This window comes from Bubalus bubalis, chromosome 7 (genome assembly GCF_019923935.1).
Source record: "Bubalus bubalis isolate 160015118507 breed Murrah chromosome 7, NDDB_SH_1, whole genome shotgun sequence".
Taxonomy (NCBI): Eukaryota; Metazoa; Chordata; class Mammalia; order Artiodactyla; family Bovidae; genus Bubalus; species Bubalus bubalis.
The window spans coordinates 88,490,633-88,514,268 of NC_059163.1; the positions used below are offsets into that span (position 1 = coordinate 88,490,633).

The window sequence follows — 23,636 nt, forward strand, 5'->3', positions numbered from 1 at the left end:
GAACTGGACATGGAACAACAGACTGGTTCCAAATAGGAAGAGGAGTACATCAAGGCTGTATATTGTCACCCTGCTTATTTAACTTATATGCAGAGTACATCATGAGAAACGCTGGGCTGGATGAAGCACAAACTGGAATCAAGATTGCCGGGAGAAATATCAATAACCTCAAATGTGCATATGACACCACCCTTATGGCAGAAAGTGAAGAGGAAGCCTCTTGATGAAAGTGAAAGAGGAGAGTGAAAAAGCTGGCTTAAAACTCAACATTCAAAAAACTAAGATCATGGCATCTGGTCCCATCACTTTATGGCAAATAGATGGGAAAACAATGACAGTGACAGATTTTATATTCTTGGGCTCCAAAATCACTGCAGATGGTGACTACAGCCATGAAATTAAAAGACGCTTGCTCCTTGGAAGCAAAGCTATGACCAAAAGAGAGATATTACTCTGCCAATAAAGGTCCATCTAACTAAGGTTTTTTCACTAGTCATGCATGGATGTGAGAATTGGACTATAACGGAAGCTGAGCACTGAAGAATTGACGCTTTTGAACTGTGGTGTTGGAGAAGACTCTTGACAGTCCCTTGGACTGCAAGATCAAACCAATCAATCCTAAAGGAAATCAGTCCTGAATATTCATTGGAAGGACTGATGCTGAAGCCGAAACTCCAATAGTTTGGCCTCCTGATACGAAGAACTGGCTCATTGGAAAAGACCCTGATGTTGGGAAAGATTGAAGGTGGAAGGAGAAGGGGACGACAGAGGATGAGATGGTTGGATGGCATCACTGACTCAACGGGCATTAGTTTGACAAAACTCTGGGAGTTGGTGATGGACAGGGAGGCCTGGTGTGCTGCAGTCCATGGGGTTGCAGAGATGACACTACTGAGTGACTGAACTAAGGTCTCTGACTTGTTAAATTTGGACGGGCAGAGCAGCTCTTCATCATCAAGATGAACCAGCACATACAAGATCACATGCAATCAAGTTCTAGATGCACAAGAAGCTTTCATGAGCAAATGGCTCCAAGTTTTGTGGCACCTAGTCTTGCTGCAAGGCCCACCTCTACTGGACCCACACATGGGCAGGGAAGAAATGGCTCAAGACTGACTTCCCTGGTGGCTCAGACAGTAAAGCGTCTGCCTACAATGCGGGAGACCTGGGTTCAATCTCTGGGTCGGGAAGATCTCCTGGAGAAGGAAATGGCAACCCACTCCAGTATTTTTGCCTGGAAAATCCCATGGACGGAGAAGCCTGGTGGGCTACAGTCCATGGGGTCGCAAAGAGTCGGACATGACTTCACTTTCACTTTCATGCACAATATACAGGCAAGAGCCATAAAAAAGTTCATGCTGCATTAGAGTTCTTCACACTGTCACGATGAAGGACAAGTAGGAAGATAAATCTTCACAATAAGCAGAACTTTAAGAAGTACATCTATTTGTACGTTTTACCTAGAGAGAAAGATCACCATAGTGAAGGTATATACATAAAGTCTAAAGGTTTCTTTTGATGATGAGCAAGTAGGAAGGAAAAAGATTGGATTGACCGGAGGTTTAGGGTAGAGGTACATGTATGGACTTCTTAAAATAGGTTCACAGGTGTGAGAATATTGTGCCCCATGTGAATGCTCAGCAAAGGGCTCTCACTACGGAGGAGACTCAATAATCAAATGGGCAGGACAATCAGGACTGCAAATGTCAGCTGGCCTCTTCCCCAGGAATCACTATTTCTCGGTAGGTTCAAAAGCAAAGATGGAGGTTATCCAAGGGCTCAACCACGAGAACTTCTTACCAAGGCAGATCTGGCTACTACCACCACAAATGAACGCTTTAAATGCCAGCAGCAGAAACCCATGCTGGGCCCTCCATACAGCTCCCAGTGTGGTGAATGGGGTGGAGTGATTATATCAACCCACTTTCATTGTGGACTTGGTAGCAATTTTTCTCACTAAAATGGATCTATGTTCTGCATATAGATTTAACCCCCCTGCTATGTTCTATGAGCAAAACTTTCTGTGGACTTACTGAAAGTTAATTTCACCCACAGTAATGCATACAGCACTGCTTCTGGTCAAGAATGCTATAGGATTCCCACAGGATTCATTGGTTTTACCATAAACCAGGAGCAGCTGGCCTTGCAGAGAAGTGTGATAGTCTGTTGAAGGCTTGGTTACAGAGCCAGCTGGAGGACACCTTACAAAGTAGGGGTACTAGCCTAGAGAAAATGGTGTACACTCCAGGTCAATGACCAATATATGGTTTCATCCAAGGACAGATCAGATGGGACCATCATTCTTGTTGTTCAGTCGTGTCTGACTCTGCAATCCCATGGACTACAGCATGCTAGGCTTTTCTGTCCTTTACCATCTCCCGGAGTTTGGTCAAACTCATGTCCATTGAGTCAGTGATCCCATCCAACCATCTCATCCTCTGTCGTCCCTTTCTCCTCCCTCCTTCAATCTTTCCCAGCATCAAGGTCTTCTCCAATGAGTCAACTCTTCACATCAGGTGGCCAAAGTATTGGAGTTTCAGCTTTAGCATCAGTCCTTCCAATGAATATTCAGGACTGATTTCTTTTAGGATTAACTGGTTTGATCTCCTTTCAGTGCAAGGGAATGTCAAGAGTCTTTTCCAACACCACAGTTCAAAAGCATCAATTCTTCCACGCTCAGCTTTCTCTATGGGAAGGAGCAGACCTCTCACACTACCCTTCCGCACTCCTTACTGAGAGTACATTCAGTTTCAGTTCAGTCTCTCAGTCGTGTCCAACTCTTTGCGACCCCATGCATTGCAGCATGCCAGGCCTCCCTGTCCATCACCAACTCCCGGAGTTCACCCAAACTCATGTCCATCAAGTCAGTGATGCCATCCAACCATCTCATCCTCCGTCATCTCCTTCTCCTCCTGCCCCCAATCCCTCCCAGCATCAGAGTCTTTTCCAATGAGTCAACTCTTTGCATGAGGTGGCCAAAGTATTGGAGTTTCAGCTTTAGCATCAGTCCTTCCAAAGAACACCCAGGACTGATCTCCTTTAGAATGGACTGGTTGGATCTCCTTGCAGTCCAAGGGACTCTCAAGAGTCTTCTCCAACACCACATTCAAAAGCATCAATTCTTCGGCGCTCAGCTTTCTTCACAGTCCAACTTTCACATCCATACATGACCACTGGAAAAACCATAGCCTTGACTGCTGCTGCTGCTAAGTCACTTCAGTCGTGTCTGACTGTGTGACCCCATAGATGGCAGCCCACCAGGCTCCCCTGTCCCTGGGATTCTCCAGGCAAGAACAGTGGAGTGGGTTGCCATTTCCTTCTCCAATGCATGAAAGTGAAAAGTGAAAGGGAAGTCGCTCAGTCGTATCCGACTCGTAGTGACCCCATGGACTGTAGCCTACCAGGCTCCTCCGTCCATGGGATTTTCCAGGCAGGAGTATTGGAGTGGGGTGCCATTGCCTTCTCCGTAGCCTTGACTAGACAGTTCTTTATTGGCAAAGTACATTAAGAAAGTTATAAATGTAATCTCGTATTCAGTTGCTATGGAGGCTGTGGTCAATATTTATATTTTCTTGCTTGCATGGCAGTGTATATGTTCATGCAGTAACCTATTTCTTGCCCTGCTCTCCTTTTCACCTGTTATATAGGCTGTATTGGTGGTAGTTATCTTTATAGTTTAGTACATGAATAACATGTATGTAGCTTTTACAAAATCTATCAAATGTCCTCTTATTTATCTTATTCAAGTGTCTATGCAATAAACTCTTTGTAAAATTAATTTCTAAGGACAAATCTGCATTTCCAGATGAATTTACACACTTTGCTGACTGATGAAAACCATACTATATAGCATGTTTCTCTTTTAAGCTGGTTGTCTGGAAACAGAGCTTTTTATAAGCACCATTATAATGATCCATTCATTCAGGTTTCCAGACATTGCTTCCTTCCTTTCTTCTGAATGGTTTCTGATTAGTGCTTTTCATTTTATCTTTTCCTGCACTGGTTTCTACCCATTTTTCCCACTTCAGTTTCTGTTTATAAATGAATGCTCCATTAGTGAAGCCGTTCATGACTTCCCTTAGCAGCAGCTCAGCCTTAGAATGGTCTGTTCATTCCGCTAGTGTTTCCTCAGTGCTTATCACGTGCAGACACAACAGTCCTACTCCCATCACCGTACACGGTCCCCATGTCCTCGACTATCCCCGCTATTATATGTTAGATGTTCATTGTCAGTTCCATGGGCAGCACTGGGGTGATGTGTGGCTCCTCGTAGTTGGACTGTCTCTCACAGTCTGTTTCTCACTGTTCATCACTCCCAACCTCTAGGGTCTGTGTTTCACCAGTGGGCGCCTTTATACCCAAATCCACTCTTAGGTAAGACCTTACAATTTCTGGATTTCAAATTACTTCTCTATTTACCATAGCTTAGCTTAACTGCAACCTTTTAGAAGCTACCTGAACACCAGAACTACCTCATCCCAAGAGCTAGTGACTTTCTTCCTTTTGAAATGCATGAAGATGCTGTGATCGTAGAGTGAAGATCCTGTGATCGTATAGCGGTTAGGCCTCTGTGTAGTAAAATGAATGAAGATATGAAATACATGGAATTAGGACACAAACACTGTGCTCTCTGGAGAGGTGTGTTCTCCGCTGGCAACAGTTAACAGGATGTTAGTCAATCTCTTGAGAGTTACTAACAATCTCTTGGTTAGTAAAAATAAATGGATTAGGCTGTACACAGTCTCTGCTCTTTTCTCTTCTTCTATTCTTTAGGAATAATATTTGTCTGCTGCTGCTGCTGCTGCTGCTGCTAAGTCGCTTCAGTCGTGTCCGACTCTGTGCGACCCCATAGACGGCAGCCCACCAAGCTCCCCCGTCCCTGGGATTCTCCAGGCAAGAACACTGGAGTGGGTTGCCATTTCCTTCTCCAATGCATGAAAGTGAAAAGTGAAAGTGAAGTCGCTCAGTCACGTTTGACTCTTCGCGACCCCATGGACTGCAGCCTACCAGGCTCCTCCGTCCATGGGATTTTCCAGGCAAGAGTACTGGAGTGGGGTGCCATTGACTTCTCTGAATATTTGTCTGACATAAGTACAATTCCTCATGGGTAGGTTGCCTATCTTCCTCCTTTTTTTTTTTTTTTACTCTTAATTGACATTTCCACCTTTCTGCATGCTTGTCCTACCCAAGCACATATATTCTTTAATTCTTTCAACATTTCTGCAAGTACCTACTGTGTGCCAAACACAAACTGTTTAAGGATAAAGAGATGAATATGATGCTGTTTCTGGACTCTGGAAGTCCACAGTTGTGGGGAGGCCAATGTGCAGACAATAATGTCAGCCTCATAATGAATGACAGGGCAGAGGCACCTTAGAAGTCTGAAGATGTCCCTCCACCTGACCCACAAGCTGAGTGGCTCTTTAGGGACAGTGACCCTGTTTTATAAGGCAGCATGTGGTCATCAGTCCATCATGCTGGGGGAGTTGCTGAGCTTTTTTCACAACTGAAAAAACTAGCAGGACAACTCAGGCCACTGTAGGAGCAGGCAGTTTTGGAAAGTCACACTCATTTCCCTGTAAACTCAAGTGTTATAGGTAGTTGTGACCTGGGATAGTAAAATCTGTACTCCAAAATAGAATTTTAAGGAAGAAAACCCCACATGTATCCAGAAAGCAGGGCACATACATTGTACAAAGTACTACAGAGCTCCCTTAGTAGCCCTGAATGCCCCGTATGGTGCTCTAGAAATCCTTGGCCAGTGAAATGATATCAATAAAGAATGGTAATTGGTCCCTAAAGAATTGCCTTGAGGAGGGTAACAGAGCAAATACGCCAAAGTGGCAGTAATCGAACAAGGGAGGATATAATTATTTATAATATTCAGATCAAAAGACGTGGCTATTTTGGACATGCACAATGGGTTCAGATACAGAGTGTTACCTATGGATATTCTAAGAAGGTAACGTTTCTATACGCCTCAAGAGATTTACAAGAAATCTATTTATGTTCCCTACTTGACAGTCCTTTTCATTGTATTGCTTACTAGCAACCAGCATGACTACTCAACCAAAACATTTCTACCAGCAAATGCAGTCTTGTCTCTCAGTAGCACACATGACTGAGGGTGGCCTCACTCTGACATTCAGGCTGATGGTCCCCTTGGAAGAAAGAACCCAGTGTGTCGGTGAAGGATGCTTTTGGCTTGGTGTGGGTTGTGCAGCTCTTTAATAATGTATCCGCTTTTCTTAGTCCTCCCTTTAACAAAACAAAAACCACTGCTTTCCTTTCTATGTAGTCATTGCTTAATATTCACCCTATCCAAGTTCGCCATCTACAGGTCATATAGTTTACAAGTGCTTTTAAGGTCTTGAGAAGATCACATGTGAGAATTCACATGTGCCTCCTTTTGGGGGAGTTTACTCTGCTTCTGCTGCTATTTTGGCCACCTGATGCAAAGAACTGACTCATTTGAAAAGACCCTGATTCTGGGAAAGATTAAAGGCGGGAGGAGAAGGAGACGACAGAGGATGAGATGGTTGGATGGCATTACCGACTCAATGGACATGGGTTTGGGTAAACTCTGGGAGTCGGTGATGGACAGGGAGGCCTGGTGTGCTGCAGTCCATGGGGTCACAAAGAGTCGGACACAACTGAGTGAGTGAACTGAACTGAACTGAACTCTGCTGTTGATTGACACCACAACCGATGGCTATCTATTGCATAACTGCTATGAAGAAAGCTGAGCGATGAAGAATAGATGCTTTTGAACTGTGGTGTTGGAGAAGACTCTTGAGAGTCCCTTGGACTGCAAGGAGATCCAACCAGTCCATTCTAAAGGAGATCAGTCCTGGGTGTTCTTTGAAAGAACTGATGCTAAAGCTGAAACTCCAGTACTTTGGCCACCTCATGCAAAGAGTTGACTCATTGGAAAAGACTCTGATACTGGGAGAGATTGGGGGCAGGAGGAGAAGGGGATGACAGAGGATGAGATGGCTGGATGGCATCACCGACTCGATGAACGTGAGTCTGAGTGAACTCTGGGAGTTGGTGGTGGACAGGGAGGCCTGGCGTGCTGCAATTCATGGGGTCGCAAAGAGTCAGACACAACTGAACGACTGAACTGACTGACTGACTGACTATCTTGTTAGATGTTTCCTGGACTCTTGTTTTACATTTGTCTACGTACAGGGATTTATTTGGAAAAGATAACAGTAAAGAAGAGCTATGAAATACATGTTTTAGTATGTTTAAGTTTCTAAACTTAAGCTTCTCAGATGGCACTAGTGGTAAAGAATCTGCCTGCAGGAGACACAAGAGAAGCGGGTTCACTCCCTGTGTAGAGCCCCTGGGGTAGGAAATGGCAATCCATTCCGTATTCTTGCCTGAAAAATCCCATGGACAGAGGAGGCTGGCGGGCTACAGCCCATGAGGTTGCAAAGAGTCGGACATGATTCAGCACGTGCTTACACATACCCAAACTTAAAAAAATGCAACCTCCCTTCCAGTTACAGGAAAATAACACACTTTTCATTGATCCTTGTATTACAAAGCACTATTTATCCTAACCGCCCTTACCACTTACTGAGCACTTGGTTGATACTGTTGGCCTAGGAACTTACAGACATTATCTAATCTAATACTTAAAACATGTTTATAAGTATTTTTTATCTGCACTTTTTAGATGAGAAATCTGCAGCTCTAAGGGGTTAAGCAGCTTAGTCAAGGACACAGAGCTAGTTAGTAAGTTGGAGAGTTGGTTTTTGACATTGGTCTCACATCAAAACTATGTTCTTGAAAAATACACCATACTGCTTCCAGTATTTCATTTTTCCTTGTTTCAAGCCTATGATGGTTGCCAATGAATTTTTCAACTACTCTTCTGCCTCTCAGGTTTATATGTGTCCTCCCAGGCAGGGAGCAGGAAAGAACAACCTTTTTCTACGGCGTGCTATACAACAGCCAAGAGTACAACCAGAAACTGTAAAGAAGTCTCTGTATCAGCAAGTCACTCCAGTAGCATTCCAGAGTTCAGGGTAAAGCTGTGACTCACTGTTCTTCTTCCTCTACCTGGGGCTTAGGTTGGCAAGAGTGTCCTGATCATATCTGACACTCTCCATTGACTTTAAATAAAGTCGCATTCACTCAACAATGCCTGAAGTCTGACCCTGTCTCCAAAAGGATCTTCAATTTGCAGTTTCTATCATGTTTTTCTTCAGAGGTTGCCTTTTACGAAGATCAAGAAGCTTTATTTTGGGAGGTATTTTCTTTATTCTCAGTTGAATTTGAGTTTCTATTCATCCCCAAAAGGAGAGGTTCAGTTGGACCAAGTGGAGACATGCCCACTGAAGTGGGAGATTCTTAGGTTTAATTTAGCTGCAAAGGAGCAGAACACACCCAAACTAACTTTAGCATAAAGGAAAAATTATTGGATGGACACAGGGATATCTCATGGACATAGGGCAGAAAATGAAGGTTGTCTTCATGTGGGATTGGAATCAGGAAATGGAAGGCTGTAGGAGGCAAAAGTAGCCTCTCTCTCTCTCTCTCTCTCACACACACACACACACACACACCCCCCACAGTCTGCTTTATTCATTCACACTAAGACTTACTGAAAGCCTGCTATTTCCGGCACCATGCTAGGTGCAAAGACCACAGAGGTGAATGGAATAGATAAGAATCTAATTTTTTTGTCTCTGTAAACCATCCTTATCTGATCCACTCACCCTGGCTTTACCTGCCCTCCTGATTCAACCGCTTAATAGAAAATGACCCAGTCTCAGCATCCTTAGTTCAGACCAAGTCTTAGTGCAACACACGGCTCATTACCTGTGGGCATCATCTGTGCACCCACGGTCCAATGGGCTAAAACAGCAATGACTCCAACGGTGGTGGGGGTTGTCAGGGAAGATAACAGAGCAAACTGTGTGAAAATGGGATGTTGGGGAAGAGCATGTGGCTGGTAAAGAAGTGATGATCATCTCTACTGCAAAGATTTTCAAACATCGAAGGGTGATGAAAGTTTCCGTAAACTCGAGGGGAGGAAAGGAAAGCAACTCAGGAAGGCTGAAAACTCACCATGGGGTGTGGTAGGGTCTCCAGGCATATGGCCTATGTTGGAAACCAGTTTGAGTCGGAGTGGAAGGCTCCAAGTGAAGAATGAGTTACTCAAAAGCCCTGTAACTCTGCCTCGGGGGAGCCTGGGTGACTTTCCTTGCAAGGGGAGAGGAAGGGAGCAAGGGAATTAGAGCGCATAAAAAACAAGGCCTTCCTTGAAGTCTGAACAACTTGTGGCAGCCTAGAAGTTCAAGTAACCTAGGGTAGCTGAAACGTTTGTGAACCTTGGAGGTGGTCAATCTCCAATTTTAAGAGCGACCGTGACACTGCTTGTAGAGATTGGAAAGCATCCTGAAAAACATGGGGAGTGCAGAGGCTGAAAGTCGAAATAGGCAATAACAAAAGTTTTGTGACTGTTGCCTAAGCTTTTTAGTCACTAGGGCTAATATGATCTTGGGAAACAGGAGTTACGATCATCAATGTAAAAAAGTAACTCCCCTCTCAAGTCTGGGCTGCCACCTTGCATGTCTCAAGTCAGTTCAGTTCAGTTCAATCGCTCAGTCATGTCTGACTCTTTGCGACCCCATGGACTGCAGCACGCCAGGCTTCTCTGTCCATCACCAACTCCCGGAGCTTGCTCAAACTCATGTCCATCAAGTCGGTGATGCCATCCAACCATCTCATCCTCCGTTGTCCCCTTCTCCCGTCTCAAGTACCTCACCTCTATACGCTGATAAGATATTTCAAGAGAATCTTGAGAAGAAAAGGTATTTCATTTGTTCAACTGCACATATCCAAGGAAGTATTTAATGCTAATCCAATTTACTAGCACACTCTAATTTACAGTTCAATTTACCATTTTGAGAGAGTAAAAGTCATACCTGATAAAAATCCTCTGATGAGTATAAAGTTCTTAAAACTTTCAAAGAAACTCAGTATGTGGCAAAAGGCTGCAGATGTAAAGAACTACAGTTACTATACTACTAACTTAGCAAGTTACAGACATTGCCTTAGGTTGTTTGGATTTAGTTGGTGGTTATTTTATATATGAGTCCTAGATTCACTTCTCATGAGGTAAAGTGTTTAGAAATTTTATTTGTTATAAAACCAGGTAGACTACTAAGTCTTATTCTCATTAACCCTCTGATTTTTTTTTTTTCTTCTCATCAGGTTTAAAATCTAGAACTGTTTTCTCAGGGGATAAAGTGTTAGTTGCTCAGTCTTGTCCTACTCTTTTCGACCCCATGGACTGTAGCCCACTAGGCTCCTCTGTCTGTAGCATTCTCCAGGCAAGAATACTGGAGCGGGTTGCCAATTCCTTTTCCAGGGTTCTTCCCAATCCAGGATTGAACCCGGGTCTCCTGCATTGCAGGCAGACTCTGGGTGTGTTATGAATGCCTGACCAATCTCTCCTTTCTGGGCTATCTATCAGGTTGTACTTACAGCAAATGTGAGGAATGACGTAATGTCTCCCTCTGGGCCAAAGAGGATTCCTCAAACTCAGTGTTACTTGGCCGCAACACAAACCCACCAACATCCACCTGAACTGCTCAGTATCACTCCTTCGACCTAGGAAGACATGAGGAACTGATGTCAATATGATGGTCATACTACATGCTGTGCTCTGAGTAGTGAAGTCCTTTGCCTTTGACCTAAGAGTCTCACGTCTTCAGTCAGCATCCGTGGAGAAGTAGCAGGCTAACGTACTAACTTAAGGAAAGTAAAATAAAATCCCAGATCCCGAGACTCAATCTTGATTTCCAAGAATTTCATCGCCCTTAAACAAGCCTCTCACAGAGTAGAATTGCCGAAAAATCTGTGTTAACTAAAGTAGGATAAAGGCAAAAATGTCAACTTTATTCAATACATTTGTTCAAATTTGTAGCCTACATATTACAAACTGTGCTCTTCAAAAGAAACAATTCTTAAAAATTAAGATCTGTGGTACTTTTCTTCCAACAATACAAACTAACCAAAATGTTTGGGGTTTCTGCTATGTGTCGTGGTTTGCAGTAGAGATATAAAGGTGAATAAGACACAGTCCCATACTTTCAGGGCTCCAGCTTTGATAGAGACAGCAAGCACAAAGGTGTATCTCAAATACAAGACTGAGTATGGTCAGATACAGCTGAACTCTAAGCAAAGAGTGGGTGAAGAATAGGGAAGAGGAGATTTAGTTCAGTTATTATTTATTCAGAAGGTGAAACAAGAGTCAAACATTGAAGGATGGCAACTCTAACAAGTGGGAAAATGGGGGAGAGGCAGGGTGTAGGAGACAAGGGAAATGGTGTGAGGAGATGCATTGCAGACAGGTAGTGTGGGATAGGGACGCAGCAAGAGCAAAGGGCAAAATGATCTTGCAGATCCTAACTGGAGTCAGCAGCTGGTTCAGGGTGCCTGGACGCCACTGAGAGACAGTAAGTTCAGACGAGTTCTGTTTGAAGTGCCCATGAAAGCTCGCAGAGAAACCGTGTTCTCTACAAGAGGTGGGAAATGTGAGTTAAACTCAGGAGAGAGATTAGAACAGGAGATACATTTGGGAATAAGGAGCAATACTTGAAGCCTTTACAAGAGAATAAAGGAGGCAAAGGTAGGGTATGCAGAGGACATGGACTTCTAGACTTCCAGGAGCCAAGCAGTAAAACAGTAGCCTGTAAGAGAAGTAGCCAGCCAAGTGTGAGAACCAGGAGACTGTGGAGACATGATACTGTGTAACAAGTCCTACAGGAAGCCCCAGGGAGTGACACAGTTCAGTTCAGTCGCTCAGTCGTGTCTGACTCTTTGTGACCCCATGAATTGCAGCAAGCCAGGCCTCCCTGTCCATCACCATCTCCTGGAGTTTACCCAAACTCATGTCCATTGAGTCGGTGATGCCATCCAGCCATCTCATCCTCTGTCGTCCCCTTCTCCTCCTGCCCCCAATCCCTCCCAGCATCGGAGTCTTTCCAACGAGTCAACTCTTTGCATGAGGTGGCCAAAGTATTGGAGTTTCAGCTTCAACATCAGTCCTTCCAATGAACACCCAGGACTGATCTCCTTTAGGATGGACTGGTTGGATCTCCTTGTAGTCCAAGGGACTCTCAAGAATCTTCTCTAACACCACAGTTCAAAAGCATCAATTCTTCAGCGCTCAGCTTTCTTCACAGTCCAACTCTCACATCCATACATGACCACTGGAAAAACCATAGCCTTGACTAGATGGACCTTTGTTGGCAAAGTAACGTCTCTGCTTTTGAATATGCCATCTAGGTTGGACATAACTTTCCTTCCAAGGAGTAAGCAAGCGTCTTTTAATTTCATGGCTGTGGTCACCATCTACAGTGATTTTGGAGCCCCAAACAATAAAGTCTGATACTGTTTCCACTGTTTCCCCATCTATTTCCCATGAAGAAGAGGCAACTAGATTGGGTGATTGGGAAATTCCCATTGATTCTGTAAATAGAGGTTTCAGAGGAGGACAGAAGTTGATGGATGAGTGTCAAACAGGAAAGTGAAAGAGATGAATGTAGACTTAAATATAGACTACTATTTTGAGAAGTGTTGCTGTTAAGAGAAGGGAAAAGATTGAATATAGTCTCAAAGGAAATGAGTATTTCATAAAGAGTCATTCAATTTGAATATGTGTGTAGGCTAAGGAAAAGATGTCAGAAGGCAAATTTTTAAAAAAAGAGAAATGAAAGAAAGGGACAAGGAATAATGAGACAAGTCACAAAGTAGGTAAAATGATGTCACTTTAACACAGAAGGGGTAGCCTTGAATACAAGGTAGAATATTGTTTTTCTGAGACAGAATGGAAGGAGAAACAAATGGCTAATGATTCAGAGAAAATCTGAGCATTCTCCATGTATAATCTGGTAACTTATGAGTCAGATACAAGGAAATTTGGCAGGTGTAAATTCAGCTTGAAAAGAGAGAACCTGGATTGAAACAAGTGCTGTGGAGAATTGAAAAGACAATTAAGGATGAAGAAAAGAATCGATAAGCATCTCTCAGAGCTCAGCTATGGCTCATCATAATGGATCCCATCAGAGTCAGCTGGGGCACTGTATTAGCTCAGGCCTAGAGAGCTGAGCGAACCCGGGTCTGGGAAGTGTATACAATGGAGGCAAGTCTATAGTGCTCGTAGAAAATTAGATCACCTTATTTAACCAAGGGGTCTAGACTCACAGGGAAGCTAGAGAGTCTAGAAGTGGACTCACAGCCTGGGAAAACTGCCAATGAAGACGAATGAAAAAGAAGAGGGGGGATTATATTCACACACCTGTTTTTCAGGTTTGATAGGGATCTGTAGTTTAGAGTGGATCAAGAGAGGACAGAGTCTCAGCGGCAGCTCAGGCTAGCCTGATGACTGGTGAGTTGACTGAGGTGGTCAGGGAGGCTCGGGGCATTTTATAACACTTCAAATTAGCAAAGTGTTTTATTGCTGCTTATCAACTACCCAAATACTCTTCTGCAAAGTTGTTTTCACACATCTGTAAATTTCACCTTATCCACTCTATGTATTGTTAAAACACAAGGATAATATAAATGGATGTTAAGAACTTCAGAGAAGTTGTTCTTGAGTCCTTTTAAAAATTTTATTTACTTTCCAATTTGGGGGTTGAGCCCAAACTAATTTATTTATGGCCCTGTGGTAGACTGCTTTCCGTTTTTTCTCTCACCTATAACTAATGAATTAATTTTGAGGTTTTGTTTAAAGTCTCTCCTTCCCACTATATTATACCCTTCAACAAGTCAGGGAATGTGCCTGTTCTGTTCTGTACTATAACCTGGAATATTCAACACCTAAAACAATTCCTAGCACATAAATGTGTTCAAAAAATACTTGCTGATGCGTGATTGCCAAGGGGAAGGAGGTGTGTGGAGGGATGGAGTGGGATTCTGGGGTTAGCCGATGCAAACTATTACATTTAGATGGATAGATAACAAGGACCTACTGCGTAGCATAGAGAACTACATTCAATATCTTGTGATAAGCCATAATAGAAAAGCATATATTTTTTAAAAAAGAATGGACATATATCTGGATATATATGTATAACTGAATCACTTTGCTGTACAGCAGAAATTAGCACAACACTGTAAATCAACTCTAGTTCAATTGTAAAAGTTGTGGTTGTTAAATGTTTCTAAAAGAAGATACTGGCTAAATACGGGCAGCCTCTGTTAGTTGATTAATGCTACTCATTGCTTACTGCATATATGATCAACTGAAAATGTTTCTTTTTATTTCATGAATATCTGTAATGTTCAAAGAGGATAAGATGCCTTTTATTGTCTCTGTTAACTATTACATTCTCTGCATACACTGTTGAAATGACAAGAAACAACATGCTTGCTTTTAACTCTTCCTCCAATCTCTTCCTTTCAAACTGATGTAAAATTTTCAGAGTATTTCTTAGTGTTAATCCTCTATAAGTTTTAATAGAAATTTCCATAAATTTCTCATTGCATTGCATTATGAGATCATCTTCAGATTCTCTGAAATTTCTGTAGCAATGTTTATGTCATAGTCTCTAGCTCAGAAAATAAGCCAGTTAATTAGGATGTTAGTCAGAAGGAAAGTATCCATTCATTCAAATCATGGTCTTTAACTATCTGCAATTGAAGAATTTGTAAATATTGTTCTTTATGGTGCCTCACTGCTGCCCTCTTCTGGTGGCACATAACAGCTTAGGCATATACTGCTGCTGCTGCTAAGTCGCTTCAGTCGTGTCCGACTCTGTGCGACCCCATAGACGGCAGCCCACCAGGCTCCCCCATCCCTGGGATTCTCCAGGCAAGAACACTGGAGTGGGTTGCCATTTCCTTCTCCAATGCATGAGATAATATTAATAGATGTTCATTTTTACTTGGGCTTCCCTGGGGGCTCAGGGGTAAAGAGTCCACCTGCAATGCAGGAGACACAGATGCAGCTCCTGGGTGGGGAAGATCCCTTGGAGAAGGAAAGGGCAATCCACTCCACTATTCTTGCCTGGGAAATCCCATGGACAGAGGAGCCTGGACAGGTACAGTTAGCAGGATGGCAAAGAGTTGGACATGACTTAGTGACTGAGCACGCATGCATATTTTTACTTGTGAATGAAAACAAATGTGGCACTCCGTAAAACAAAAAAGTTATAAATAAATTACAAGACTTAGTCATGGTGTAAGAAACTGGAAAACTTTTTTGAAACATTAAAATAGTGACACATACCATTTACCTAACCAACAATCTTTTTTTAACTCTGTTTCAGTAAAAATCCATTAATTGTTTTGAATTTCAATATAGAAAAAATAATCCATTGTTTCATCTCTATGATATTCCACTGTAATAACAATAAAAATTACACTTGTGCTATGGAGAAAGAGTTTGCTAACAAGGGCTTCCCTTGTGGCTCAGCTGGTAAAGAATCCACCTGCAATGTAGGAGACCTGGATTCGATCCCTGGGTTGGGAAGATCCCCTGGAGAAGGGAAAGGCTACCCACTCCAGTATTCTGGCCCGGAGGATTCCATGGACTATAGTCCATGGTGTTGCAAAGAATCGGACACGACTGAGGGACTCATTAGCATTGCAAGGCATGTTTAAATGGCTTGAGAGGAAATAAGATCTATTAAACTATTAGGGTATTTTAGAGTAACTAAATACATGAAAGAAATACTGATAATTAAAAGAGTATTATCTGTTTATGAAATGCTCCAGAGGTCCTTCACTAGCAAATAATGTAGTGGTTCTGAACATACACATGAACTGAAGCCTTTGTTCACGCTCTTGTCTTGACTCCTACCTTATTCTCACTACACATCCTACAGTCGACGATGACAAACTTCCCATAAATGTGGTCTCCACTGTCTCTCCTGCTGCTGCCGGTACAGGTCCTCTCCAGTTCATACTGTCAGCCTCTACACTGGTTTTCCTGTTATCTGTCTCTCTCTGTTTCCACACTCTACCCTTCACAGACTGCCAGATAGCTTCTTAAAAACAGAACAGTGTCGCTTCTCTACTTAAAAATGTCTGCTGGCTTTCTGTTGCCTGTGGGATGAAGTCTAGGCCTCCGATCTTGGCAGGGAGAGTCCAGCCTGCCTTGCTCAGCTCTGCAAGCAATGCAGCATAGTTTCTGCCCTTGAGCACTTGCCCTTGGCGTCCTGGAGTAGCATCCCACAGCACTCTGTTGTTTTTGACTCTGTGGCAGAGCTTGGTCCAAGGCTCTGTTATATATGGGTTACTTAATCATCTGCAAAGAGACTGAGTCCTGAGAGTAGCCAGTGTCTCCCTGCTTCTCTTTTGAATCTCCAGCGCGCAGCTGGAGCTCGCTCTGTGACGAACACACAGGGGAAGCTCAGTGCAGGTTTGTGAATAGATGAATGAATGAATGGACGAAAGCTGTTCTCCCCATCTTTACTGAAATCTTCAGTTTTTGAGTTTTATAGTGCCACCTCTCTAAAACCTTTCTTGACTCTTACCTGGCGTACGTAATTGCCATCACAGTTTTTTGTTCATATAAATTAGTTGTATATACTCCAGCCTCCTTTCAGGTCATACTCACTGAAAGGCAGCCTGGGAGAGTGAAAAGGGCATGAGCAGGAGGTAGACAACCCTGAGCTTGTAGTCCTGCCACTCACTCTTCCTGTCACCTTCGATGGGTAACTCAGCTCATTTTTAATTTTAAAATTGAAGTATAGTTGATTTACAATATTGTGCCAATTTCTTTTGTTTAGTAAAGTGACTGAGTTAGGCACATATATTCTTTTTTTTTCATATTGTTTTCCATTATGGTTTATCACAAGGTATTAAACACAGTTCCCTGTGCTATACCGTAGGACCTTATTGTTAAATTATTTTATTTTTTTATCTATTGGCTGTGTCACACAGCTTACAGGGAATCTTACTTTCCTGGCCAGGGATTGAACCTGTGCCCTCATCAGTGAAAGCAGAGTCCTAACCACTGGACTGCCAGCGAATGCCCCAATTTTTCTATTTCATCATCTGCTTTTCTAAAATGAAAATTTCCCCCCCCCCACCCCCCCCCACCAAATGAGGCTAACACCACTTCCCCATAGGTTTAATGCAAAGATTAAAAGAGAAAGCGAGGAACTTTCCTGGCAGTCCAAGGGTTAAGGCTCTGTGGTTCCACTGCAGGGAGCGCAGTTTCCGGCCCTGGTTGGGAAACTAAGATTTTGCACTGCTTATGACACATTCGAGATTTGCATGAACTTTTAGTATTTATTCCCTTTCCCTGAGGGTGAAAGTGAAAGTGAAAGTCACTCAGTCGTGTCATTTCCTTTGTGACCCCATGGACTATACAGTCCATGGAATTCTCCAGACCATATCCAATTTAAATCTAGGTTTCCAGGGCTTCAAAAACTACAGAGACTCAGTAATGTTTCCTGAGCAAATAAATGAATTCCAGAGTTGTATTTGGTCAAAAGTGATATAAATACATATTTTAACAGGCTTTTAAACTAATACAATTGCTTGTCATTCCTTCCTACTCACTTAGTGTAAATATTGCATCTTAATACTCTGACATGGCTCAAATAAAATTTTTATCATTTTTATGATTCTAGTATCCAAAGCATAAAGGGTCACACAATTTGAAGCATAAATATTTTCTAATCTTTTGGGGATACTTCCATTTATTTATTTTCTTTCATGTAGTCATTGTAAAGTATGTCTGTGAGGTGTTTCAATAAAATGAACTAGTGTTTATATTTTAATGGAATAACTATATTATAATGTTAAGTAAGAAAAAATAGAATATAAATTAGTTCATACCACATGATAGCAATTATATTTTAAAAAGTCACTGAGGATCATTGATTTTTTTTCCAGAAATAGCAAAAATACACCCTAAAATTCATACAAAATCTCAAGGGACCCTAAATAATCAAAACAATCTTTAAAAAGAAGAATAAAACTGGGGGGCTGCCATTTTTAGAAAAATTGGACTACATCAAAATTTAAAAACTTTTGTGCATCAAAGGACACAGTAAACAGAGTGAAAAGGAAACCCATGGAATGGGGCAGGCATTTGCAAGTCATATAGCTGATAAGGAGTTTATATCCAGAATATACAAGGAATTCTTACTACCCAACAACACAAACAATCCAATTGAAAAATTAGTCAAGGGACTTCAACATTTCTCCAAAGAAGATGTACAAATGGCCAACGAGCATAGGAAAAGAGAAGCTCAATAAGCATAGGAAAAGAGAATCTCCCTGTTACTAACCATTGAGGAAATGAATAAGCTCTCCAGTACTAACCATAAAGGAATGAATATTAAAATTGAAATGAGATGCTGCCTCACACCCATTAGAATGGCTACTATGAAAAAAAAAAAAACAGGAACAGAAAAAGTGTTGGCCACGATGTGGAGAAGTTGGAACCTTAGCACACTGTTGGTGGGAATACAAAATGGTAGAGCTGCTATGGCAAACAGCATGATGGTTCTTCAAAAAAATTAAAATGTAGAAAAATCATATGATCCAGCAATCCCACTTCCAAGTACATACCCAAAATAACTGAAAGCAGAGACTTGAAGAGATATCCGTGCACCATGTTAATAACAGCACTATTCACAATAGCCAAAAAAGATGTAAGCAACCTATATATCCATTGACAGATAAATGGATACGAGAAATGTGGTATATACATATGATGGAATACTATTCAGCCTTAAAAGGGAAATTCTGATAACAGCTACAATAAGATAAACTTGAGAACATCATACTAAGTGAAATAAGCAAGTCACAAGAGAACAATTCTACTCACACAAGGTACCTAGAATTGTTAAATTCATAGAGACAGAAAGTAGAATGATGCTTGCCAGGGCTGGGTGGAGGGGAGAATGAAAAGTGATTGTTTGACTGTACAAGGTGAAAAGAATTCAGTGGATGGATGGGAATAATGGTAGCACAACAATGTGAATGTAAATTAATACCACTTAAATGTGTACATTAAAAATAGTTATAAAAGTAAACTTGATGTGCATTTTACCACAATTCACGCAAACAATTTAAAAATAGTCAGTAGGCCAGGAACCCAACCTGGCTCTCTGTGATGACCCAGAGGGGTGGGATGGGCGGAAGTGCAGGGGGCTAAGGAGAGAAGGGATATACATATAATTATGACTGATTCACACTGCTGTACAAAATTGTAAAGCAATTTTCCACCAATTAAAAAATAAAGGAAACAAAAAATTAATCAGAAGGAAATACACCAAAATATTGAGCTTTTGCCTCTACAGTGACTATATAGAGTTATAGCACTAGGAAAAAAAGAATTCAAAAGTTTCATATGAAAACTTACCCCAAATCTGTGTTTATTAGATTTCAATCCATTTCTGGTTTAGAAGAACCTCCTAGTTAAAAAAAATTTTTAAATGCAGAGGCCTTTGAACGAACACAGTAAGAAATAGTCTCTAAGTTTTTATTTCCTGCATTGCATCATAGGCATTGCTGCATGCTTGCTATCTGAAACATCCAGAAAAGGGGACAGAGGAAACTCATGTTCCTTTGTCCCCCAAGAGAGTAGAGAAGTTACAATTGGTCATCACTCTTCCTCACTTTCGATTACACAGGAAGACAACTATTACTCCAATCAGACTTTTGTTCCATCACTCTACTGAAAATGTCTTGATCAAAGTCACTGATAAACTCTACATACCTAAATCCAGTGGTCCACTCTCATTCCTCATCTTAGTCAACACACCAACAGCATGTGATGCAGACCCTGCCTCCTCTACCGCCCTCCAGGACACCACAGTCTTTTGTCTTTCCTCCAACATTACGGGTCACTCCTTCATGGCCTTTTGACTGGTTCTCTTCCTCTCATAAATCCCATCCGGTTGGACTGTGCAAAGGCTCAGTCTCTGGTCCTCCTGCTTTCTCCATCTAAACCCACTCTTTGGTGATTTCATTTAGTTTATGGTTTTAAATAACATGTGCTTCCCTGGTGGCTCAGATGGAAAATCTGCCTGCAATGCAGGAGACATGGGTTCAATCCCCATGTGGGGAAGATCCCCTGGAGAAGAGAATGCCTACCCGTTCCAGTATCCTTGCCTGGAGAATTCCATGGACAGAGGAGCCTGGTGGGCTACAGTCCACGAGGTCACAAAGAGTTGGACACGACTGAGTGATTAATACTTTAAATAACATGTACTGGTTGAAAATCATCTGTTTCCTCTCTCCCATTCAAACTTCTCTCTTGAATTTTACAGAAGCATATTTTCAACTGTTTGTTTGATTATGTGCACTTGGATATTCAATAAGCATCACATTTTCAAAAATGTCCACATTGAAATCCTGATCTGCCTCAGCTAATGACTCCCCATTTCCAGGACAGTGAAATGAAAGGCCAGCTCTTAGAAGAACTGTGTGTTCAGAAGAGGCTGAGTGGAAGCAGATGGGGTGATTGGAAGGGATACATCTTTGGAGAAAATTTGGCCAGGGGAACTCCTTGGTTCCCTCATGTCCACTGAGTCTTTTTCTTTGTATGTGTGCAGCTTCAGTCTAAGAAGTTTTTCCTCTGATAACTGTGACTTGTGGGAACTATGGTGTTAAGATGCTGCGGAACTTCTGAAATCTGCTGAATAAGCAATGCTTTTCTTTCACTCTAACTTCCCTTTTCACACATGGTGGCTACTAGCTTGCAAATGAGAGTTATTACCAGCCTACCAGATGCTTCCCAGAAGCCATGATCAAGAAGTATTTAAATTATAAACGGTGTTAAGGTTGTACCACAGTTATTTCTGATACATTTTTTAAGACTCTAGAATTTTGAAACATTTTATTATTATGAGAGCAAAACAGTGTTACTGTAGAAAGTTTGGAGAAAAAATATGGTAAAAAAGAAAAGAATTACCCATGGTCGCACTAAGAAATAAGCATTATAGTTTATAGCATTATTTCTATGCATAGTTATAATATTTATGATGAAGTTTTAAAAACTGTAAGTTCCCAAAATTTAAGTATTCTTTGACCATAATCAAGCAGTCTGATATTTGTCTCTCAACTGTGATGCCTAGATACATTCAGAAGTGATTTAACTCAACATTGTGACTCCATACATATTTTGGGGGCGCTTCTTTCACTCATGCTGCTGCTGCTGCTGCTAAGTCTCTTCAGTAGTGTCCTACTCTGTGCAACCCCATAGACGGCAGCCCACCAGGCTCCCCCGTCCCTGGGATTCTCCAGGTAAGAATGCTGGAGTGGGTTGCCATTTCCTTCTCCAATGCATGAAAGTGAAAAGTGAAAGTGAAGTCGCTCAGTCGTGTCCGACTCTTAGTGACCCCGTGGACTGCAGCCCACCAGGCTCCTCCGCCCATGGGATTTTCCAAGCAAGAGTACTGGAGCGGCTTGCCGTTGCCTTCCTCTCTTTCACTCATATCCTATGGTTAACTTAGGGGCAGTTTCTGCATGTGTTATCTCTTGTTTCTCTGTCAGCCTTACTTCAGAACTAGACTTCTCACCACTTTGCCTGCCCCCACATCCCACCTAACACAGATGATTAATCCCAAACCTCAGTAGTAACTGTTAACTTTTATCAAAGTGTTCCTAAGAAAAGATCTCTCCTACTGTGTATGTGGCAGGCATGTTCACTTAATAGCAGGTTGCAGGAGCCTGGGGTAAGGCCAGAACCTCCTTGGGAGTTATTTGTTCAAGTCAGGAAGGCAAGTGAAGGACAGACACAGTTGCAGGTACTGGGGAAGGTCTGGTTTGGCACGTGTGTCATCTTACTCAGAAGGGATATCGAGAGACAATTGGCAGAGTTCTAGTAAATGGTTGGAATTCGAGGTAGAGGAAGTGTATTGCATGAGGCAGAGTAATGGAGCGATGTTAACAGCATAGCAAAGAGGTGGCAATAATAATTATTACCATTTATTAAGTAAATATGATGAATAATAGTACCCGTCTCACAAACTGTAGTGAGTATTAAATAAAATAAATGTATATAAGCCTTGTAGCAATAAGACTGACATACAGCAGTCTCCCTGTATCCACAGGAGATTGTTTCTAAGACACCCCAGTGGATGCCTGAAACCACGGATAGAATTGATGGGATAAAATTTATATGTTAAAGGAAGACAAGAAAAGTTAAGCGTAAAATTCTCTCTCCATTTGGGCCTTCTCCCTCCCCGTTTAGTCTGCAATGTTCATCTGCATTATAAAGGCCCCCCTGTCCATGGGATTCTCAGGATTCTCCAGGCAAGAATACTTGAATGGGTTGTCATGCCCTCCTCCAGGGGATCTTCCCACCCCAGGGATCGAATCTGCATCTCTTATGTCTCTTGCGTTGGCAGGCAGGTTCTTTATTACTAGAGCCACCTGGGAAGCCCAATACATTAACCAGACCTCAAAGGTGGGAATGCAAAGATCAAGTTTTTCCTTTTTTCAATGCTAACAATGTTTTCTTCTTAACTTTATTGTGAATTCAATTTGGTTGACAGTATCAAATCCTACATATACCCTACATACATATCTAAGATGAAGTTTAATTGATAAATTAGGCACAGCAGAAGAATAACAATAACTAATAATAAAAGAGAACAATTGTAACAATATACTATAAAAGAAGTTACACGAATGTGGTCTCTCTTTGTTTCTCTCTCAAAATAACTTTTTGCATAAATTTAATGCCTTTCTATTTTAACTCCATATTAATCACAAACTATGGTCAAAACATTTGCAATTTGAGGTGTGGCAGCCAAACTAGCACAAATTTTATTTTCTTTCTTCACAATTTCATGAATAGAAGACTTGTCCTTACAGTAGATCTTAGCAAATTCAGCATACAATTTTTTTTCCTTTCCTTATGAAGTCAAGGACTTTCATCTTTTCACTTAGAGGAAGCACTGTATGGGATATCTTTGGCGTACCTGAATTGCCAATGTCACTACTCTGGCTCTTCAGGGCCATTATGAAGTAGAACAAGGCTGACTCAAAATGCTGTGATGGTGTGCTGGATAACCAAGACGGCCGCTAGGTGACTAACAGTGGGCAAGGCTCCACAAACACTCAAATCACGAGATTCACGCGCGGGCCAGAGAGCACGGGATTTCATCACGCTACTCAAAAGGGAAGGTAATTTCATATTTTGGGGGCGTCCCGGTGGTGTCAAAGGTAAAGAACTGGCCTGCCAGTGCAGGAGACATAAGAGACATGTGTTCCATCCCTGGGTTGGGAAGAGTTCCCTGGAGGAGATCATGGCAACTCGTTCCAGTGTTCTTGCCTGGAGAATCCCATAGACAGAGGAGCCTGGGAGGTACAGTCCATAATGTTGCAAAGAGTTAGACATGACTGAGGAGAAGGCAATGGCAACCCACTCCAGTACTCTTGCCTGGAAAATCCCAGGGATGGAGGAGCCTGGTAGGCTGCAGTCCATGGGGTCGCGAAGAGTCGGACACGACTGAACGACTTCACTTTCACTTTTCACTTTCATGCATCGGAGAAGGAAATGACAACCCACTCCAGTGTTCTTGCCTGGAGAATCCCTGGGACGGGGGAGCCTGGTGGGTTGCCGTCTATGGGGTTGCAGAGTCGGACACGACTGAAGTGACTTAGCAGTAGCAGCAGACATAACTGAAGCAACTAAG

At 42.1% G+C, this 23,636-nt stretch overlaps 1 protein-coding gene across 17 annotated transcripts in view; it reads right to left on the minus strand.

The window, feature by feature from the left end:
- The window catches only part of ALPK1 (alpha kinase 1), a 129,045-nt gene that overhangs the window by 90,678 nt on the left and 14,731 nt on the right, over window positions 1-23,636 (minus strand). For 9 of the 17 annotated variants that reach the window (XM_044946133.1, XM_006046972.3, XM_025290297.2 and 6 more), the window contains one exon: window positions 10,504-10,629. The exons of 3 other annotated variants lie outside the window; for them this stretch is intronic. The gene's annotated coding sequence lies outside the window, so the exon portion shown is untranslated. Of the gene's footprint in view, window positions 1-9,941; window positions 10,011-10,503; window positions 10,630-19,351; window positions 19,404-23,636 lie in introns of all 17 variants that reach the window. 5 more of the 17 variants (XM_025290292.2, XM_025290289.2, XM_006046978.3 and 2 more) reach the window with 3 other exon arrangements.